We start from the raw sequence: 6,000 nt of genomic DNA, 5'->3' as shown, positions 1-6,000 counted from the left end.
GTACCAGTGCAAACCTGTTAACCGCAAGTAACTGCCAATTTCTCCACATGAATCAGAGGTCGAGGACGAATAATTTCAGACCAAATCGTCACGGTGAGCATATGCCCCGCCCGGTGATCGAATTCACGACCCCACGATTCGTACATTCTGGACTCCTATATTGAGCTAAGCGGGCGGGCGCATTACTTATAGTGTATCCATGATTCCGTCGTGCGTGTTATTCATGTTCAGAAATAACAATACTTTACTTTTTTCATTTATCACGTGTCATAAATCTTACGTTACGGTGGTTCAATCTTGGTCTTGATTTCAACGAAAAGCAATGTATGTATATACCTGTAGAAATGTTGTAAAAAATACGGTTTGTATTTTAAAAGTAAACACGAACAGGCAGAAAAAAATTCCGTACTGTTTTGAAATTCAGTCTCGTGTCTGTCGTGTATCTGGACTTCTTTCATTGATAAACAGGACCCAATTCTATAAATGGTTCAAACACAAAAAAAACGACAGACAAGCCTTATAGATTATCCGTCACGAACATTCAAACATAACATTGCTAACCACTGTTATCATTATTTTCTTTTCATTTTGAACATTTCTACGCTTTTCGGTCAATGAATCTCATGTGTAGACGAAGCGCCTGGGAATCAAAGGTATGTAAACAACTAGCTGTGTGTCCATAGAACACTGATTGCTCTCACTTCCTGACACTATGTGAACTATTTTTGAGTTATATGCAACACAACTTTTTAAGAACTTTATATGTATTTTTTCACTAAGTCAAGGACCATAACTATGGTTTCGCTGAGTGATATCCCAAACAGAACATCAGATGCGCACAACCTCACATAATAGTTCACAATCCTCCAATGTTTTATAACTCTGGGTCAAATACATTTAGAGACACATGGAACACAAAATTTTATGCCCTTAATGAATATTTTTGACTATGTCAAGGGCCAGAACTATGATCTTGATCAGTTAAATAAAAAAGCTCAGGCGCACAAATTCACATGCTGAATAATATTCCAAAATGGATGATGACTCTAGGTGATTTTGTCAGGTACTAGTATATGCAACACAAACTTTTAAGACCTTTATGTGCATTTTCACTAAGTCAACGACCATGACTCTGGTCTGTCTGAGTGAAATGCAAAACAGGACGTAATATGTCCTTAGATTCTGTGTTGTAGTATCTTCAAGTCCGTTGGGATCACGATGTGTATTAAATGTACGTTAGAGTTTCGCTAAAGTCGGTGCTAGGCTGGTGTAAGTGGTGTTGATATTTTTTCGTTACCTCACACGAACAGACCTTGCACTTGTTTTCTTTGGTTGTGTTCCACATAGCCAATTTCGCCACATATGATTCTCATATGAAATGATTACCATATGAAATTCATATGAATTTCTTATGATACTCATATCATTATACGATCATATGCTTATCATATCCGGCTCTTTTTTATGATAAGCATTTGAAAGGTCTCATATGAGAATCATATGATAATCATATCAGTTTCATATGTGGCGATATTGCCTGTGATATGCTGCTTCCAAAGTACCTCCCAAAAGAATTATTTCTAAAGGACGCCACAATGTTATATATAACAAGATATGCCAAAATACACCTAAAAATTGGAGGTACCATCCATGTTGTACCACAGAAAAGTGGTCTCGGTTTTTCCCTACGGCCAATAATAAAAAAGTTACTAAAAATAAGCTATTTATAGTAACGTAAAAGGAAGTAATTAAAAAAAAAATTATTGTAAGTGAACAAAAGAAGGATCTGCCAAATAAATCTGTTGACATAAATGAAATTTCAGATCAGTATCTTCATTAGTTACGGAGATATACCCATTTTAATTTGAAACAAAGGGAGGTAATCTGACATAAAATCAGTCCATAGTTTTCTACCCTGATTGGCTCAGTCCAACTAATGACAATAATGAAATTTCAAATAAGTCCTATAAGTACTTACTGATATAAATCCATTTGATTATAATCAGGGGAGGTAATCAGATATAAAATAACTCCGGAACCTACGATTGGATCTGTTTGTCATGGAATCCAAGATTTATTGTTGTTGAAGATATTTTGGAAGTTTGTATCAAATCAAACCATAAATGAAGAATCTACATGGCTGCAAAAGCCAAAATAGCCAATTTTGGACTTTTAAGGGGCCATAACTCTGGAACCCATGATGGAATCAGGCCAGTTCAAGAAAGGAACCAAGATCTTGTGGTGATACAAGTTGTGTGCAAGTTTGGTTAAAATCAAATCATAAATGAAGCTGCTATTGTGCAGACAAGGTCAAAATAGCTAATTTTGGCCCTTTCAGGGGCCATAACTCTGGAACCCATTAAGGGATCTGGCCGGTTTAAAAAAGGAACCGAGATCTTATGGTGACACAAGTTTTGTGCAAGTTTGATTAAATTCAAATCATAAATGAAGCTGCTATTGTGCAGACAATGTCAAAATAGCTAATTCTGGCCCTTTCAGGGGCCATAACTCTGGAACCCATAATGGAATTTCGCCAGTTCAAGAGAGGAACCAAGATCTTATGGTGATACAAGTTGTGTGCCAGTTTGGTAAAAATCAAGTTATAAATAAAGCTGCTATTGTGCAGACAAGGTCAAAATAGCTAATTTTGGCCCTTTCAGGGGCCATAACTCTGGAACCCATAATGGGATCTGGCCAGTTCAAGAAAGAAACCGAGATCTTATGGTGATGCAAGTTGTGTGCAAGTTTGGTTGAAATAAAATCATAAATGAAACCACTATCGTGCAGACAAGAAATCGTTGACGCACGCACGGACGGACGGACTGACGACGGACGACGGACAACGGACGAAGGGTGATCACAAAAGCTCACCTTGTCACTATGTGACAGGTGAGCTAAAAACAACAAACCTTTAAGATGGATATCCAAAAGAAAAATCCACGTTCCAGAAACGCAGCCACCCAAAGCGCAACCCACAGAAGGAGCACGTACACAAGACTAGCACACATAGACAGACACACGACCAAAGACAAAACAAACAAATGAGGACAAAGCAATGCATACTTCTACATGTATTTAATAAAATGTTTAGACATTAAACACATTGTCTTGGCATTTGCATGTATAATAATTGTTTTTCTCATTTTTCTCACCATGCAAAAATATATAATTACCTTCATAGAAATACAAAAGAATACAGTTATTCTGTGGCGCGTCTTTAATGAATAAACCTTGAACGTGACATTTTCGTTCTTTTAAACCATTTCTTAAGGTTCAAATATAAGTACAGAAATTTCTTAATGACAGTATAAAACATGGAATAGTACAGGTTTCAAATTTTGAGAGACTATATAAAATGTAGGTATTTTTTTAATTTCTTGTACCTTTTAACCGTATTTGAATTGTTTATGGAAATCTGTCAAAAGGAATGCTAGTTTAAACAGAGTACAGTTCCCTTTTCGAAATCAAGACCGGTTGCAAAAATAACTATTTGTCAGAAGACAGTATTTCAAAGTTTGAAGTAGGAAAGTCCCGTTTTATCTAAAAGAAATACTGCTGATTAGATAACGAACATCGGCCAGATCATTTACTGATTCTTTAACTTAATTTAACTTAATTTCCGTCCTAAAGTTTATTTATAAATAGGCTGGTCTTATGATCATATCAGGTGTAAAGAATTAGTAGTACTACGTATTTTCAACGGGTTATCAAAGTCAAAATAAATTTATGTTGTGCGCACGTATTGATAATATACGTATGTAATATGCTGAATTGTATACAAACAAGCAAATTCGATGAATTGGTATCCCCCGCCGAAAGGGTTTGTGGTGAGGAATGGCAAAAAGATATATCCGGCAAAAAGTTAAGGATGTTAATAAGAAGCAAATAATTTCATTAGTCAAAATCAATTTAACAGAAAACAAATGTTTAATTAAAGAGTACATAATAAATGTATGATACTTTGATCCTGACTAAAGAATTTATTTTGAATGGGATATGCTTACTGTAATAAGCTTAGCTTTTAAAATTAAATGCAGTTAATTAAAATGTGAGCTTGAAGTTTAACTGGAATGAAATATTGTCTTTGAGTGGTTTGGCACCAGGTGTTGCTGTTTTACATGTACATTTGAACTTAAAAGATCAGATGTCCTTAAGAGAACACAGGTAAGATATCTTGAACATGGCTGAGGGCAAGGTTTGTGCAGTCACAACTTAACATGTTGAAGGTTTGAACATTTAAAAAAAAAAAAGGAATGGAAATATATATATCTATATATAGATATATGTATATATTTATTTTTTTATGGGGGTGGGGGTGCAGGGGAACGGGAGAGGAAACAAAATTTCACATGTTGATTATAAATAGTGATTGAAAATTAGAAAATTAAAAATGAAAAAAAAAAAAAAAAAAGGTAAAAGGGTGAAGTTGGAAGGGCGGGGGGGGGGGGGGGGGGGAGGGGATGCATGATCAGTGGTGGCTTGACTGGGTGGAGAAGTGAGGTGGGGGAATGGTACAACTTGGAAGGTTAGAAAAAAATCTAAAATAAGAAATGAAAAAAAAAAATTTTTTGGGGAGGTGGGGGGGGGGGGTGGGGGGGGGAAGGGTGTGACCAAGGCAAGTGGGTGACCAGGTGTGGGTGCACAACTTCACATGTTTATAATAAATGTTAACAGAAAAGAATGAAAGAAATTTAATGAAATTCTGCCAAATGGTAAGTTTGTTATGTACAAATATGTGGATTTTTAGACAATTAAAGGGCAATAACTCTGAAGTTACAAAAAGAAATCCGTACAAAATTGTCTGTGCACAACCACATTACAGTGCTCTAAATTCTGTTAAAGTTTCATAGTTCTAGGTCAAATATATCAAAAGTTATGATGCAGAAATTGGCATATCTATAGATATATAGTACCCTATATAGTTAACACTAGAAACATCTAAGGGCCATAACTCTGGTGTTACTTGGGCAATCTGTCTTAAAATCGATGGGCCCCATAACCTCATAGTGGTGAACATGTATATGAAGTTTGTTTGAAAAAAATCTAAAATAATGAATGATTTTTTTTTTTTTTTTGGTGGTGGGAGTGGGGGTGTCGGGGGATAGGGGGGGGGGGGAGGTGTGTGATCAAGGTAAGGGGGTGACCAGGTGTGGGTACACAACTTCACATGTTTACAATAAATGTTCATGGAAAAGAATGAAAGAAATTTAATGAAATTCTACCAAATGGTAAGTTTGTTATGTACAAATATGTGGATTTTTATACAATTAAAGGGCAATAACTCTTAATTTACAAATAAATCCAAATGAAATTGTGTGTACACAACCACATTATGGTGATCTAAATTCTGTTTAAGTTTCATAGTTCTAGGTCAAATAAATCAAAAGTTATGATGCAGAAATTGCCATATTTATAGTACTCTATAAAGTTAACACTAGAAACTTCTAAGGGCCATAACTCTGGTGTTACTTGGGCAATCTGACTGAAACTTGACGGGCCGCAAGAACTCATTGTGGTGAACATGTATATGAAGTTTTAAATAAATATTCCCAACCATTTCCTAGATATGGCTCCGGACGGACGGACGGATGGACGGACGGAAAGACGGACGGAAGGACGGACGGACGGACGGACGGACAGACAACGCCAAAACTATATCCCTCCGACTTTCGTCGGGGGATAATAACACCAATTATCGCAACATTGTGCGTCAACACAAGTAAATTGAAACAAACCGACAAATCAAGTAGGACATTACCTATCAGCAAATCGGCTGATACAGTAGGCTATATAGTATCATTGTGTACACTACGGTAGCGCTTTCATACTGTCGCACTGACGGAATGTGTGACGTCATGCTCTATGTATAGAATGATATAGTATCGGTAAACCGGCTGATCATGATAATTTCCTGTCAGCAAATTGACAGATTAAGCAGGTCATAACCAATCAACAAACGGGCAGAAACACACAGATTGGCTGAATCGGAATTCCGGTGTG

This window comes from Mercenaria mercenaria, chromosome 5 (assembly GCF_021730395.1).
Source record: "Mercenaria mercenaria strain notata chromosome 5, MADL_Memer_1, whole genome shotgun sequence".
Lineage (NCBI taxonomy): Eukaryota > Metazoa > Mollusca > Bivalvia > Venerida > Veneridae > Mercenaria > Mercenaria mercenaria.
The sequence above is the reverse complement of the archived record's forward strand: the minus strand, read 5'-3'. Positions refer to the sequence as shown.